The sequence below is a fragment of the Octopus bimaculoides genome, chromosome 3 (genome assembly GCF_001194135.2).
Source record: "Octopus bimaculoides isolate UCB-OBI-ISO-001 chromosome 3, ASM119413v2, whole genome shotgun sequence".
NCBI lineage: Eukaryota > Metazoa > Mollusca > Cephalopoda > Octopoda > Octopodidae > Octopus > Octopus bimaculoides.
In genome coordinates, this window is record NC_068983.1 from 9,666,609 (window position 1) to 9,684,696 (window position 18,088).

The 18,088-nt window shown below is 35.6% G+C and overlaps 1 protein-coding gene and 1 long non-coding RNA gene across 6 annotated transcripts in view; one reads left to right on the forward strand and one right to left on the reverse strand.

Moving 5' to 3' along the window:
- Window positions 1-18,088, forward strand: part of LOC106875510 (uncharacterized) — a 337,304-nt gene that overhangs the window by 266,838 nt on the left and 52,378 nt on the right. For 2 of the 5 annotated variants that reach the window (XM_052966003.1, XM_052966002.1), the window contains one exon: window positions 6,010-6,050. The exons of 2 other annotated variants lie outside the window; for them this stretch is intronic. The gene's annotated coding sequence lies outside the window, so the exon portion shown is untranslated. Of the gene's footprint in view, window positions 1-6,009; window positions 6,051-6,704; window positions 6,733-18,088 lie in introns of all 5 variants that reach the window. One more of the 5 variants, XM_052966005.1, reaches the window with a different exon arrangement.
- Window positions 1-18,088, reverse strand: part of LOC106875512 (uncharacterized) — a 25,316-nt gene that overhangs the window by 3,853 nt on the left and 3,375 nt on the right. Inside the window, exon 2 of the long non-coding RNA XR_001410125.2 lies at window positions 6,629-6,669. This is a non-coding gene — a long non-coding RNA (uncharacterized LOC106875512). The remainder of the gene's footprint in view (window positions 1-6,628; window positions 6,670-18,088) is intronic.

Below are 18,088 nucleotides of genomic sequence, written 5' to 3' on the forward strand. Positions count from 1 at the left end.
ATATAATCAAAATAAGCAACAGGACATCAAGTAGTAATGCAGTACGACCGTTTCAAGCGGATCCATTTAATTGAACAATGCAAGAATTACCGTAAATCCTCGAGTATAGTCTGCCCTTGAGTATAATACGCAGAGGATTTTTAGAGGGTTGTACCTCTAAAAAACCTAAACCTTGTATATAATACGCACCCCTTCTCTAACTTGAGTCAAGGAGGTCTATATAACGTCCTTTGTTTGTAAACGTATATACGGTAACATCCTTTATTATTATTGTATATATAACATAATGCAAATGTGTAGCTTTTTTGTGCACTTTGTTTGCAGAAAATTTTGAAATAACAGTAATAACGTCAGTGAAAAATAAATATTAAGTAAATTGCCTTTACATATTTATCACTATCAGTTACAAGCCTGACATCACAAAATGCGTCTGAATAAACATTGCCGGACAGCAAATAGAGACTCGGACATTGCTTAGAAAATTATTTTTCATTTTTAACCTCGTATATAGTACGCACTAGGGATTTTGACCTTTAAATTTTGGGAAAAAATGCGGATTATACTCGAGGATTTACGGTACATCACAGCGGCACAAATAAATAAATGGAAGTTTAACATATAATTTTTCTTAAATATTTTAACAGATAAAGAAGATGGAAGAAATCCCTGCTGTCGCTATTGTAGCTAAGAATAGACAACTGCATCACTACTTGATATCTTGTTGCTTATTTTGATTTTATTCACGGTTACTTCGAGTTGTGCAGATAATACTGGACTGACTTCGTTCTTCAACTTAAGTACCTAATTCAACTGAAGCTTAAATATTTATATATATGTATATGTATGTATACATATGCTTTTATATGTATGTACATATGTATACATATTTATGAATGTACACACACACTCACACACACACATACCTGCAAGCACACGCGCACACGCACACACATGCATGCATATACGTATATATGTGTCGGTGTTTGGATGTATACGTGTATGAAAGTATGCATGCATGTATACATGAAAACGTATGAAAATGTGAAATCTGTATACACTCGTAAAGAAATAGATATTGAAATGAGAAAGACGAAGGCAATTCACTAGAGATTTGGAACGGTTCTCATAACCTTTACATTGGTACCTATAGATTTTTAGAATTCAAAGGAAATATCGGTACATTATTATATAAGTAGTTCTTTTATTTCTTATATCATTATTCAATACTCATTTTTTTCTGCATAATTTATTCTTATCTTTCTATATACAACTCATTCATTCAAAACTGGAAATTTCTATGTAGAGATTACACTGCTATTCTATAATATAATCTTAAAATTTCCGCTCAATATAAACCATTTCTCTATCTTTTCAATAGAAGGAGAAAAGAAGAAAACGGAATTATATTTAATCGAACTTTCCTTCGTGAATAAAAGACGGGAGGTTTCACGAACCATTTCTTTTGTGATATATGAATGTCTATGTGTGTGTGTGCTTGTGAGTGTTTGTACATCTATATATATATATATATATATATATATATATATATATATATATATATATATATATATATATGTATGTATGTATGTATACACACACACGTGGGTATGCTGAAAAGTTCCTGGCTTGAGGAGAAGAAAATACAAGAGAATCAATAATTATGATTTTCTTTCAATATATTCCCCTCTCAGATTCACAGAAGCAGCGTCCTTAAGTTTTTCTAAGCCCTGTAATAAAACACGGAAGGTTAGGCTTCCAGCCAGGCCTTTCGCGACGCCCTTAAAGTCAGGAATTTTTTAACATCTCTCGTATATACATACATTTGTATGTGCCTGTATGGGCACGTAATATTCATATAGATTGTATACATATAATGCGGAGAATATATAAGTATATACACATAGATACACTCATCTGCATGTGCGTGTATATGGGTGGACATATGTTAATTATGCTGATATTTTTTAGGGATTATCAATCCGGACAAAATACTTGATAAGCTCTCTTTAGGACACCAGGATATGAATGTTTAGATTAGTAAAGAACTCCACGTATTCTAGTGGCCGTGTCCGAGGCTATAATCCATCGCCATTCTATATACCTTGTCTTATATATATAAATATACATATATAATGATAATAATATTAGGGATAAAAATCCAAATTTACAGGTAAAAACTCAATTAAATACAATTTATCAAGAATTAAGTTTCACGGTATATAATATATATATATATAATTTAGAGTAAAGAACCACAGTTCCTGAACCCATCCATGAAAATCCACAGTCACATATAGAAAAATTTAATAAGTAAATACACTAAAAAGAACTACAATAAAATACAAAGTAATAATCATTAAAATAATAATCATTAAAATAAAATAATTATTTTAATGATTATTTTAATTATTTTAATGATTATTACTTTGTATTTTATTATAGTTCTTTTTAGTGTATTCACTTATTAAATTTTTCTATATGTGACGGTGGATTTTCATGGATGGGTTCATGAACGTTGGTTCTTGTGATATGCAGGACACTGACTGGGAGAACAATGCCTGTCATCGCCACAGATGAAGGAAGCAGGTTAAGGAGGGGATCAACACTTTTGAGAGAGCACGTATCCAGCATGAAGAACTTAAGCGAGCTGCGCGAAAGCGCTCGCCTCGAATAGTGAATGGGGAAAGCTTGGTCTGCAATGTTTGCAGTCGTGTCTGCTTGTCAAGAGCAGGGCTCACTATCCACCAGCGGAGCCGTAAATGCAAAATGTAAGTTAGTCCTAGAGCGAAGAATGTTCCTGAAGGTCAGCAATGGTCTTCCTCGGTCACGAGTGGACGGCCGTCATCATCATATATATATATACATAGCTGACGTGCCCGGTAATTACTGGGAAAGATGGGCTTATCCCTTGGTTCCGTTCTCATAATTGATTCGCTAATCCAATAACAATACAAAGTAAGTAGCCCCGAAAAGGCCTTTTGTGCGTTCGCAGAGAATATTACCCGCTAGTGTTCGTATGTTCGTGAATAAGTTACTAACCGAAATAAGTGGATCTATTGTTTAGGGAGAAACTATTTTCTTGTTTAATGGGTGTACTGGATAAATTGCAGGACTTATTCTGTGCAAGACTAGTACTTATTCTATCGGTATCTTTTGCCGAACCGCTAAGTTACGGGGACGTAAGCACACCAGCACCCGTTGTCAAGCGATATTGGGGGGGGGGGACAAATACAGACACACAAACATATGCACACACATATACATATATAAGTACATATATACGACGGGCTTCTTTCAGTTTCCGTCTACCAAATCCACTCACAAGGCTTTGGTCGGCCCAAGGCTATAGTAGAAGATACTTGCCCAAGGTGCCACGCAGTGGGGCTGAACCCAGAACCATGTGGTTGGTAAGCAAGCTACTTACCACACAGCCACTCCTGCGCCTATATATTGCACAAAATACCCTCCTGGGATTTTATTAGTTCTGGTTTGAATGTCATCTATAAAAGTGTCAAAGTCTAACTATACGCATTCATATATCCATGAAGCTATATAATCAGCACACACACACACACACACACACACACACACACACACACACAAATTCTCATAAATACAATATACATAATATAAATTATATATAAAATCTCTCTCTCTCTCTTTCTTTCTTTCTTTCCCTTTCTCGCTTTTTCTCTCTCTCTTCATATGTGTGTGTGTTTGTATGTATGTATATAGAGAGAGAGGGGAGAGAGAGAAAGCGAGAGAAGGAGCAAAAGTGAAAGCGAGAGAAGGAGCAAAAGTGAAAGCGACAGACAGACGAAGAAAATACTGCGCAGTTGCTACTCTGTATATTCACGCAGTCACACATAATACTCACCTCTATTCTCAATTTCGGGTATTCATCCTTCCATTTTGTCACTGTTGCAACCGTCTTTATATTACTCACTTGTATCTGTAGAGACTCTTCTGTATCTAAAACTCTATTGAATCTCATCTCATCTCTACTCATATATAACTGGTCTATGTCTCTAGTATTCACTAATATTTATAGAATTCACCAATATCTATGTTATCCACCACTTTCTATAGTAAGTCTGCAACATCAATGTTTACTATGCTGACATAAAACCAGTTACTTTTCAAGAAGTTTGGTGCTGTGAACATATGTAACGTACATACATGTGAATTAATTGAAACGGAAGAGGAGGTTCCTATCAAAAACATTTGCTTTATCAAGTTCTAAGATTCTTTAATATTCAATATAGACTATAACAAAGACGAACACCGTCAAATAAGATGTAAGCCCTTCTCGATCGAATTCTGTAAAGCATTTTCGATTTTTGTCTTTAATACTTTTGCAAATGTCATAAATCATAATCCTTTTCTTAAAATATGACGTGCTTCCTTAAGAATGTTACAAACGTAATAATCCCACCCAAAACATCTTCGTTATAGTGTAAGAATTTAATACGGAATAAAAGAATTTTGAAAAGTGCCTTGTAGAAGTCAACTTAGCTTTATTGATAGAATAAATACGGCATTAAACCCTATGCACAGGTTATTATTTTCCAAATAATCCGTTTAGTATTTCGTTTATTAATCTTAAATATATTTTAGAAGTGCAATGATAGCGTTATAATTCGAACTCATGTAGAGTTTGAACGCAATATTTCAAACAGAAAACGGAAAAGAATAGAAATTTATTTGAAATGAACATCAATACAGATTTCTTACGGCATTGGTATTTGATTAAATGTTTGTAGTTGGATTACATTGGATTGAATCGACTTCAGTATATGATTGGAGCTTATTTCGTAGATTCTGGCGGGATGAAAATAAAGTCATTCTGGTTGGGATTAGAACTCACAACGTTTCTGTTAATCCACCATCTTAGTAATGTAAAAGAAATAATGGTCTGTGAAAGTGTGCATGCGTGCATGCATGTCTTGGTGTTTATCTCCAAACTTGCATTAATATAATTCTGATGGGAATGATTGGGACAGTTGCCAAGTTTTCTCACAAGTACTTAATTTATAATGCTTTAATTAGACGTTTACGTGATAAACACAATTTTGTTTCACTATAGATATGGATTCTGAAGGAAGGGAAATGCATTTCCAATTAATATTATTATCTTATCCTATTTAATTACTTAATATGAAGATATGTACTAATTGTACAGCTTCTAACAAATCAGTAACCAGGATGCATTCTGTTGTTAACAACAGGCTTCATCATAACAATATAGATGCAAATGAAATAATCATTATTAAAAAATATCGGAAACACTAAAGGCAAAATAGTAATAAAGATAAAATAATTGATTGGGTCAACCCATTGGTAACTGCGTTATGTGTCTCGAAATCAAATCAACATTACGGATTATTTCACAGTTGATATGAGTGTGATATTTTTGTGTGAAGATCTTTAGTCATCTTTTCTGAGGAGGAAAATAAGTGCTGGATCGTTTCAGAATGATAATTACGAAGAAGATAAATCTTCTATCTTTAGAATGTTTAACACTACGTAAATATGAGTTTGATGAATCCCTGGAGGTGAAAGACACAGTGGTGTGAATGCTTAATCCGGTTACCGAATTAGTAGAGAGCTGAAATAGCTATATTATTTTAATTAGTTCCGTTCCTCTCCAGTTATCGCAGACTTAGTTTTGTATTTCAAAACACTGCTGTTGACAGAATAAGCACCACTGATATGTTGTTAAATACAAGTTAAATTCAAGGAACATTATTTTCTATATATGTACTCACTTTTCAGGATTAAAACAAAATACTAGATCTTGAAGTAAGAAATCGATTAATCCGCCTAGTGTCCCTTATCCCTAATTATTCTTGGAGTACATTTAACGTCTTGTTTCAATAGCTCGGCCTCTTTCCATTAAATTCTTTTTCTTTCATTCCCTATTCTTTGAAATAAACGGAATATTGTCTTTGGTGTGGAAAATACTTCCTGCAGTCGCCATAAATATATATTTTTACTTTATTCTTTCAGTGCTTGCTGATTGATCTCAGACCAGACCAGATAATCAGACGGTAAGTGATTTGATAATAAAACATAATAGATTAATGTTATCCATAATAGTGCGCCATCACATGTGTGTGTGTGTGTGTGTGTGTGTGTGTGTGTGTGTGTGTGTGTGTGTGTGTGTGTGTGTGTGTGTGTGTGTGTGTGTGTGTGTGTATTCATGTGTGTCTGTGATGGCGCACTATTATGGATAACATTAAGTGTTTTTCTGATGACACATCAGTTCAACCTTTTCTTAGCAGAGTTGTTTCAGTACATGAAACTGTATGTATTGAACAAAATATTCAACAATGACTGGTTAATTGTAAGGATGTCCTCAGCCGTAGTGAAACAGGAATCATTAATATCAATAGAGCAAATAAGAACATGTTAGATTTAAAAATTAAAATGAATGTTCTGAAATTCATTCAAATTGGTTCCTAATATATATAGACGTCTATTCTGATAATTTTATAAATATTATATTGATTACTTCATTAAAAAAAAAGATAATAAATACCTGAAAGGGAAACCTGCCAAATAAAAACTCTATTTCTCCCGCAGTGAACTAGATTAATCTATTATGTTTTATTATCAAATCACTTACCGTCTGATTATCTGGTCTGGTCTGAGATCAATCAGCAAGCACTGAAAGAATAAAGTAAAAATATATTTAAACTTAGAATGAACAAGCAGACAGGATAATAGCAGGTACTTGTACATGTCTTCACACGATCATGAAAATTATTTTCACAATAAATTAATAATTGATTTGCCTTACTAAATCTTCTTATTTATGGCGACTGCAGAATGAGATAAAATTAACAGAATGAGATAAAAATCCAAGGCTGTGAAAGATTTCAAAACAATTATAAAGTGAAGGTCTTACAGCTGTTTCCGGGATATCTTATATATCTCTTCATCGGAGACAGTGTGAGAAAATGGCTTAGCAATAGTTATTCTATTGGAACTTACACACAAGGTACATGAATCTTATATGTATACCATTCTGCTTAAATAATGCAACTTCAGATACAATATCCCTGCATATCACACGTCTGTTTTCATTCTTCCACTTCACTCTCTATTTCATATCTTATCTAGAATAACTATTGCTTAACCATTTTCTCACACCGTCTCCGATGAAGGGATATATAAAATATCCCGGAAACAGCTGTAAGACCTTCTCTTTATAAATGTTCTGAAATCTTTCACAGCCTTGGATTTTCATCTCATTCTGTTAATATTTATATATACGCATGCTGATATATGATCGACGTTGGACTCCTCATTCGCATAATCACCGAACCATGGAGCTTAACTATAGTCTGTCCATAGTACTTACTCAGCATTACCTTTGGATCTTCTTGACACCATTGCCTCTCATAATCTATATATATATATATATATATATATATATATATATATATATATATAGAGAGAGAGAGAGAGAGAGAGAGAGAGAGAGAGAGAGAGAGAGAGAGAGATACACATACATGAATATGAAGAAGTGAAATAGAAGAAGTGAGAATTGAGAGTCGGGAAAAAGTGCGATAACAAAAAGACGTCTGTGTACACATGGCTGGCCTTGGGTGGAATGAACTATACATACATACATATACACACACTCATAAATACATACATACATACATATTACAAGTTCAAGTTTATTCCTGTAATTTTGAGGCCACCTGGATATCTAAAATACTGCCTAAGTACCAATCTTGAGACATTAGGCTTCTCAAAACCAGATAGGAGAAAGCTGATTCGAAGACTACAGATCTAATCCATCAATGGGACTGTAAAAGTCTGTGAAACTTTCTAGAGGTTTATCATTTAAGTATATATGAGCATGTCTAGATATGCAACTATATGTATGAAAATACATACATAAAACAAACATAAATTTGCACATATACATTCATACATACAAAAATACCCTGTTGTTGATGTTGAAATTCCAATGAAGGAGCATTGGATCTAGGTTAGAAACCGGATGTTTCTCTATTGGCAAGAAATCTTGAAATGAAAATGTATATACATACATAGATACATATATACATACATATATACACATAGAGAAACACTCACAAAATACACACGTGTATATGTATGTTTGTATGTTTGTGTACGTGTGTGCGTGTGTGTGTGTATGATTCTGTCTGTGCGTGTGCTTGTGTGTGTAAAAGAGGAAACTGGGAAAGATAAGACATTCAGGGACAACGTGTCTATTTGAAATTATGAATTAGTATAAATGAGTGAGTGAGTAAGAGCACTCCGTCGGTTACGACGACGAGCGTCCCAGCTGATACGATCAACGGAACAGCTTTCTCGTGAAATTAACGTGCAAGTGGCTGAGCACTCCACAGACACGTGTACCCTTAACGTAGTTCTCAGGGAGATTCAGCGTGACACAGAGTGTGACAAGGCTGGCCCTTTGACATACAGGTACTACTCATTTTTGCCAGCTGAGTGGACTGGAGCAACGTGAAATAAAGTGTCTTGCTCAAGGACACAACGCGTCGCCAGGAATTGAACTCATGACCTTACAATCGTGAGTCGAATGCCCTAACCACTAAGCCACGCGCCTTCACATTGGTATAAATATATAGATAAGCAGGCTCTATAACTGGAACTTAAAGAATCATTAGCGCTTATTTGAGAACTTTATCCGATGGGAACGATGGAAAAAAATTGATATACTTCTGTCGAGTCAATTATATGAACTTATTGGATAATATGGTTCTATATGCTTGATAAAAACAGAATTGTCATGCTTAGAATGCTACTGATCAAAGGATAGATCAATCAGTGCTGATCTGGGACATAAAGATCAATAACGACAACGATACATTCAAATCAAAACTCACTATTCTTCTTACATATTTTTCCTTTCTTTCCTTCAACTGAAACAATGCAAAATAGCTGAAAACACTCAAATTGTATTGTTGATATTATTATTATTATTGTTCAGTAGTTTTATTTTTATAACGTGCTTTCACTTCACTACCGAGCGCAGCTCTGTGTGCCTTGGATATGTGCTGTGGTATTATCATTATTATTATTATTATTATTATTATTATTATTATTATTATTATTATTATCATTATTATCATTGTCATTATTATTATTGTTGTTGTTGTTGTTGTTGTTCTTCTTCTTCTTCTTCTTCTTCTTCTTCTTCTTCTTCTTCTTCTTCTTCTTCTTCTTCTTCTTCTTGTAGGCGGCGAGCTAGTAAAATCATTAGCACGCTGGACGAAATGCTTAGCGGTATTTCGTCTGCCGCTACGTTCTGTGTCCAAATTCCGCCGTGGTCGATTTTGCCTTTCATCCTTTCGGGGTCTATAAATTAAGTACCAGTGAAATACTAGGGTTGATGCAATCGACTAGTCCCCTCCCCACAAATTTCAGGCCTTGTGCCTTCAGTAGAAAGGATTATTATTATTATTATTATTATTATTATTATTATTATTATCATTATTAAGGTGGTGAGATGGCAGACATCGTTAGCGCACTGCACGAAATGCTCAGGGATATTTCGCCCATCGCTACATTCTGAGTTCAAATTCAGCTGAGGTCGTTTTTACCTTTCATCCTTCCAGGGTCGATAAAATAAGTACCAGTGGTCCCCTCCCCAAAATTTCATGCTTTGTGCCTATAGTAGAAAGGATTATTATTATTATTATTATTATTATTATTATTATTATTATTATTATTATTATTATTATTCGCCGGGCAAAATACTTCGAGGCATTTCTCCCGTTTCTAAGTTTTGAGTTCAAATTCCGAGCTCGACCTTGCCCTTCATCCTCTCGGGATCGATAAAATGAGCATCAGTTGAACACTTCGGAACAATGTAATCGACTTATCCCCTCCCTTGAACTTGCTGGCCTTGTGCCAAAATTTGAAATCATTATTATGATCATCTATATCTATAAAAGGCAGGATGTGGGTGTGTGTGTGTGCCTGTGTGTACGTGAATGTACTTTATGCACGTCCACAAATTAGCACGCATGTCGCTCCAATTTTAGGAGGACATTGGTTACGACCATGGATGTGCTTTTGTGAAATTATTTTTCCCGAGGCACCCCCGGATAGCGGTAAAAATAGCTTTTCAACCATACCTTTTACCAATATTCACGTCGGTGAAATCCGTAAGTTTGCTAACAGGAGTTAAGTCCCCTGTCTTATAAATTAATTCACTCTACTACGATGCCTCCGAAAAAAAATTAGATTTGGACTACCTAAGCAATCTCAGCGTAGGAAAATAGAAACAGATGAAGAGACTGACTATCAGCAGATCCATTAGCAAAATATTATAACTTTTGGGGCCGAAACCTGGCAATAAGATCTTGCAGATATTCCGCTACAAAACATTCAATAATATGGAAGCAGTAACTTTCGTAAATCAGAGTATAATTTTTGAAGACTCTTTCTGAACCCAGTCAACGACGGGTACTTCTACTAGTTATCATTATTATTCAACTTTCTGGAAGAATACAGCTTCTTTTTGTGTTTTACTTTTTGTATTTTAGACGAACTATACAGCGAGTACACACCTTATGCTTAAATTCGGTATATACAAACACATAGCGACAATATTAGTTTAGATTTGCGTACATCATTCTTTCACTTATATTACTTCAACGTCAGAATTATTTTCTTTTTTCCGTATTAAGTACGTCAATGTCTTGTGATTGTTTCTTAGCACTGACAGTTAGAGAACAAATTTACGTTCTTTTCTCTTTTTTTGCTTGCTTTTCTATGTCTTTTTACGTCTTTTTTAATTCATATTATTGATCAATGACCTTTGTTTCCATGCTAAAAATGATTTTCAATAAAAGAATTATACATCTTCGTTTCTTGAAACCAATTACTATCAACGTAGCGTCTCCTCTCAACCGTTCTCATCTCTTCTCCTCTCTACCGCAATTCAAACCTACTCTACTGAATCACGTGTTTAAAACAATCTGTCAGCTACGAAATTGCCAAAAAATAAATAAAAATAACAAAACAAATATTAATATATTATAAGAAATATCATTGTTCATTGTCTCTAATCAAACATCAGCACAAGAAACCTTATCAGCTGTATGTTTAGCACGAGAAGTTTAAGAAGAAAAACAAAATATAAAAATCATTTTTAAAAAATAAAGAACGATAACCTACAACGTCCTAAAACGTATTATTATATTAAAAGGTGAAAAAAGAAAACGTCACATTAGAATTAGTATTTTTGCCAGTATAAATTACTATAATAAGACTATCAGATTTACAGTACAATTTCCAAAGAAGAAAATGTCTGCTGCCGACTAGCAGATGATTCAAACATCAAATCATATTATGCAAATTGTTTTCTTTTGTGAGACAAGAATAAAAATTAAATTTCGTGTAGGTTAGAAGATAATTGGAGATGAACATTTCTGAGGAAACCGGTTATGCGTATTCTATGTGAGAGAATGTAATCTGATGATGATATTACTTTGTCTGAGAGATGTTTTGCTTACATATTAAGTCATCTATATTAGTCATCTTCATTCGATCTGTGTTATATAATACACACATCTTCGCAAACTGATACCTACGTATACATACAGACATATATACAGGCACACACACAAACAGACAGACAGATATAGATCGATAGATGAATAAATAGATATACACATACATACATACGTACATACATACATACATACATACATACATACATACATACATACATACATACGTACATACATACATAATACATACATACATATACAGGAAGAGGAAGAGGGCAAAAGAGAGATGGCTGTATGTTTGTTTATTTGATAGCTAATTACTACACAGTCCATATAACTGACAAATTATACGAAGAAATTGATAGACATCAGAGCAAGTTATCAATCTACTTGATGACGTTCTTACATAACTCAAAATTGGATACAGAGACATTACACACACACACACACACACACATGTATGGATTGATATATATGTCTATATATGTATATAAGACAATGGGCAGAGTAGGTAGTGTCGGTTAGCTAGCACTGAGTTAATCGTAAAAGCTCTGTCTTACTTTACTAAGCGATATTTCATTTCATTCCATTTCATTTTTGTTTGCATTTATTTTTTCCTACTCTTTTACCATCGGTGAGATTCAATTGAAGAGCAAATTCATATAATTGAAGGTACTTCTCACTGTCACAACACAATGATTATCTGCCGAAAGATAATGTCAGATAAACACGAACGTTAAAGTAATGAACAGGTGCAGGCGTGACTGTGTGGTAAGACACTTGCTTCCCAACCACATGGTTCTGCGTTCAGTCCCACTGTATGGCAACTTGGGCAAGTGTCTTCTATTATAACCTCGGGCCGACCAAAGCTTTGTGAGTTTTCTAGACGGAAATTGAAAGAAGCCCGTCCTATATATATATATATCTGTATATATACAGAGCTAACTCGGTTGTCGACCATAATTTGTTCTGGAAGTCTTTTCTAAAACCGAATTGCTCGAGAATCGAATCTTTTTTTCCCCATTATAATTAGTGTAAAAGAGATTAATTCGTTTCCTAGCACCAGATGAATGCTTATTTACAGGCTTACACTATATATTTTGCTATAAAAACGCTTATTCAAACTGTAAATAACACACAAAGTGTGTTATTTCTTAGAAGAGGGGTCCCCTTCCAAAAAAACTTCTGGTAACTGTCTTTCGGGGGTTTCTTCCCTTTTTAATCTCTTTGGCTCAGGAAAATCTTTCTCTGAAGTTTCTTTTCTTATTTCTTTCAGTAAAAATCCTGTCCAATGTTGATCGTTTTTGCTTGCGTTGGAAAATTTCTCTAAAACGAGACATGACATTGTCATTGAAATTGTTTATTTGCTACCACTGTCTCAAGGTGATATTTTTCCAAAAAAACTTTGCACATCATCCCATTTAGCACAGATTTCTTTGATTAAAGAATTTGGGACATCCTCCTTTCCTTCCTTCTCCTCAGAAGACATTTCCTCAGCGAAAGTCTTTTGCTATTCATTTTGAAAATGTACGAGCTCTTCGGTGGTAAGCTCAGTACGGTGGTCTTCCATCAGCTCTTCAGTACCTTCACTGTCGTTATCCAAGCCCATAGTTTTTCCCATAGAGACAATACCATCAACAATAGCAATTTCCTCAACAGCAGCAGTGTAGCTGTGTCAAACCCCTCAAAGAAGTCGTTCTGGTACACAGTCTGGCCAAAGTTTCTTCCATGCTGAATTCATGGTTCTGCAACCCACTTGGTCCCATGCATTATCGATAACATTAACATAATTCGGGATACTGAAATGATTTTTCCAAACTTCTCTGAGAATTAAGTAAGCGTCATTAGTGACTAGAAAACACTTTCGAAACAGGGATTTTGTGTAAAGTTTCTTAAAGTTTGCATTGGTTGTATAAGAGGAGTTGTGTTGTTAAGAGGCAGGTTGTTAAGAGGCAGGTTTTTGATCTGAATAAAATCAAACTCTTCAATTAAGTCATCCTTCAAACTTGGAGGGTGAGCGGGAACATTGACTAACACGAGAAGGCATTTTAAAGGCAAGTTTTAGTCTTCAAGATATTTTTTAACACTCGGGGCAAAAACTTCATGAATCCACTCAATAAAAAATTGCCTGGTTACCCAATCCTTCGTATTAGCCCGCCCCATAACAGACAATTTATTCTTCATAAAATTGTTTCTTTTGAAGACCCTCGGATTATCGGAATGGTAAACAAGCAATAGCTTGATCTTGAAATAGCCATTTGCGTTGCTGCATAGCAACAAGAGTGAATCTATTTTTCATTGGCTTGCGCCTTGGCAACGCTTGTTCTTCCTTAGTAATATAGATCGTATTTGGCATTCATTTCCAAAATAATCCTGTTTCATCTCCGTTGAACACCTGTTGGGGAAGATAGCCTTCTTCCTTTATCAAGTCACTAAACTCAAACACAAATTTCTCAGCCACTTCCTTGTTTGAACTAATTACCTCTCCATGCCTAATTACACTGTGTATTTCTCTTCTCTTCTTAAATTTCTCGAACCAGCCTCTACAAGCTTCTGAATTCAAAGTATCACATTTAGCACTTGTACCAGGGGTTTTCTTTACTAGATCATTATAAATTTCTAATGCTTTCTCACAAATAAATGCTTCGCTGATACTGTCACCTGCTAATTGTTTCTCATTTATAAAAATAAACAATAACTTTTCCACTTCTTCGAGTATCTTTAGTCTTTGTTTATTAATAACAGTCACTCTTTTTGCAACATCAGCTGCTTTTATCACTTCCTTATCTCTTAGAATAGTAGATATTGTCGATGTAGGCATATCGTACTGCGCAGCGAGATCTGACACGCGAACGCCATTTTCGTGTTTTGCAATGATTTCTTTCTTCACTTCAATTGTTTTTCTCTCAAATTTTCTTTTCCTTTATCTTTCTTTGAAGCTATGACTAAGGGCTAATGAAGAGAAAAAAGGGCACAGTACAATAAAATTGGAAAAGAAAAGAACAGCGCAACACACGAATGTGTACAACACGCGCTTCGACTCAGAAATGAATCCATTCGGGTTAACTCGGTTCGGCTCGATTCGGCAATGTTGTTCGAGAACCGAAATTTTGTTCAAAAACCGAGGCATTTTCATCTCGAATTTTTCTGTTCGGAAACCGATTTCTTCGACATGTGAGAAGTTCGAGAACCGAGGTTGCTCTGTATATATAATTATTTCGATGCGTATGTACGTCTTTTGTGTCTGTGTTTTTTCCCACCATCACTTGAAAACCGGTGTTGGTGTGTTTACTTCTCCGTGACTCAACGGTTCATCAAAAGAAGCCGATTGAATAAGTACCAGGCTTAACAAAAAAGAGAAGTACCGGGGTCGATTCATTCGACTATAAATTATTCAAGGCTGTACCACAGCATGGCCGCAGTCTAATGACTAAAACAAATAAAAGATAGAAGACAAAAGATACGCATATTGAACGATAACCATCTTTTAGCTATGTCCCATCTGTGCCAAACCATGTCTCCAATCTGAGAAAAATCGAAACCATGTCTCCAATTTGAGAAAATTGCCTGTGTTTTTTCCACTAGTTTTGCCGGTCCTGTAAATAGTTATGCTTGCTGCCTATTCAGTAAGTGAAAATATGCCCCAAGAGAACTAATGTCTAGTGACTTAATTAAGAATGAATTTACAGCAGATATTTGAAGTAGATTCAGGTTTAAAGTAAGTATATACTTTAAAATATATATTAATCGAACTACTTTGCTTGCCGTCACTTGTTTATATGAACTAAAATATTTCAAATTTTGCCACAAGGTCGGCAATTTCGAGAAAGCAGATAAGTTGCGTACATCAATTATATTGTTCAACTAATAGTTATTTTATCGATCCGAAAGGATAAAAGCAAAGTCGTCCTAGGAAGAACTTGAACTCATAACGTAAAGACAGATGAAATGCCTCTAAGCATTTTATTAAGCGTGCTAACGATTCTTATTTCTTTATTGACCACAAGGGGCTAAACATAGAGGGGACAAACAAGGACAGACAAAGGGATTAAGTCGATTACATCGACCCCAGCGCGTAACTGGTACTTAATTTATCGACCCCGAAAGGATGAAAGGCAAAGTCGACCTCGGCGGAATTTGAACTCAGAACGTAACGGCAGACGAAATACCGCTAAGCATTTCGCCCGGCGTGCTAACGTTTCTTATTTCTTTGTTGCCCACAAGGGGCTAAACATAGAGGGGACAAACAAGGGGATTAAGTCGATTAGATCGACCCCAGTACGTAACTGGTACTTAATTTATCGACCCCGAAAGGATGAAAGTCAAAGTCGACCTCGGCGGAATTTGAACTCAGAACATAAAGACAGACGAAATACCGCTAAGCATTTCGCCTGGCGTGCTAACGTTTCTGCCAGCTTGCAACATTTGAAGAAACAAAATACATACAACTTTTACTAGAGTGAGTAATTTCAAATATGGCCATGCTAGAGTGTCACCCAATTATTTTTCTTTTACTTTTAATTACCTAATTCAAGACAGCGAGCTTCTAGAATCGCTAGAGAGTCGGACAAAATGCTTAGCAGCATTTCTTCCGGTTCTTTACGCTTTAGGTTCAAAGTCGACGTTACCCTTCACCTTTAGATTCCATAAAATAAATACTAATTGAACACCGGTATTAATGTCATTGCCTAATTACCTCCCTTAAAATTGCTAGACTTATGCCAAAATTTGTCATCGTTAATTACTTAATTTCTATCTCCCCTCCTCCCTCTTCCTCTCTTTTGCTTTCTACGCTTGTTTCGTTCATTGACGTTTTTGATCACAAAAGTGTTCTTTGTCTTTTTCATTTACTTTCCTTTACATTATTTCTTGTCTATTGTTTATTGCTAATTATTCTTTTCATCGTTGATTATAATCATTTGTCATAGTTGTTGCTGGTTGTTTTGCTTTTGTTGTTATTTATTCTTTGTCGGCGGTGAACTAGCAGAACGGTTTCTGCACCAGACACAATGCTTAGCAGTATTTCTCTCCCGGTTTCATATTTCGCTGAAGTCGACGTCACCGTTCATTCCTTCAAGGTCTATAAAAGTGGTGCCAGTTAAACAACTAAGATCAATGCAATCGACTAACTCCCTCCCCCAAAATTTCAGGCCTGTAGTAGTAGTAGTAGTAGTAGTTGTAGTAGTAGTAGTAGTAGTAGTAGTAGTAGTAGTAGTAGTAGTAGTAGTAGTAAGGCGCTGAGCTGGGAGAATAGTTCACGCATCAGACATTTCTTAGCGTTCTCTAAGTTTTGAGTTCAAATACCGCTGAGGCTGACTTTGCCTTTCATCCGTCGGGTTCGATAAAATAAGTACCAGCTGAGTACTGGGGTCAATGTAATTGACATTCCACTCCCCGCAGAGTTACCAGTCTAATGAGAAAATTAGAAAGAATTTAGTGTTGGTGATTTAGTAAGGCAGCGAGCTGGCAGAAACGTTAGCACGCCGGGCGAAATACTTAGCGGTATTTCGTCTGTCTTTATGTTCTGAGTTCAAATTCCGCCGAAGTCGACATTGCCTTTCATCCTTTGGGGGTCGATAAATTAAGTACCAGTTACGCACTGGGGTCGATGTAATCGACTTAATCCGTTTGTCTGTCCTTGTTTGTCCCCCTCCATATTTATCCCCTTGTGGGCAATAAAGAAATAAGAAATGTTAGCATGCCGGGTAAAATGCTTAGTGGTATTTCGTCTGCCGTTACGTTCTGAGTTCAAATTCTGCCGAGGTCGACCTTGCCTTTCATCCTTTCGGGATCGATAAATTAAGTACCAGTTACGCACTGAGGTCGATGTAATCGACTTAAACCCTTTGTCTGTCCTTGTTTGTCCTCTCTATGTTTAGCCCCTTATGGGCAATAAAGAAATAAGAAATAATTTAGTGTTGGTATGTTATTCATAATCCTGTTATCGTCTCTGTTGATGCGATTTTCTTTTTGCTTACGTCGTCTTGGCTACTGTCGTTGATGTTGTTACTGATGAAGGTAATTTAGTTATTGTTTGGCCGAATCGTTAGCACGCCGGGCAAAATGCTTAGCGGCATTTCGTCCGTCTTTATGCTCCGTGTTATTTTTGTTTTCGACGGTCTTTGGTGTTGCTCATTAAGAAAGCAAACATGTTCGGTAGATGCTATTTTAAGTCTCTTGTCGTAGAGCTAAAATTTCAAGACGATTAAAATAGTGTTGGAATAACTACTTCCTTAGGATGTTGAGATCGTGCTGTCAAGATGCTGTCATCTCTATAAAAGGCTTGTCTGTATATTTTGTGGTGACGTGGGAAGGTTGAGTACGTACAGGTTGGGAAGAAAGTCTGAAGAAGACGGATATTTCTGGAATTCCACTCGACAAATTGCAAGATAAGGAAGTGATGTCCTTGCACGCAGTTGTTGTTGTTGTTGTTGTTGTTGTTGTTGTTGTTGTTGTTGCTGTTGTTGTTGTTGTTGTTACTGTTGTTGTCGTCGGTGGTGGTGGTGGTGGTGGTGGCGGTGATGTTAGCGTTGGTTTTATTCCTGTTGTTACTGTCATTCTTT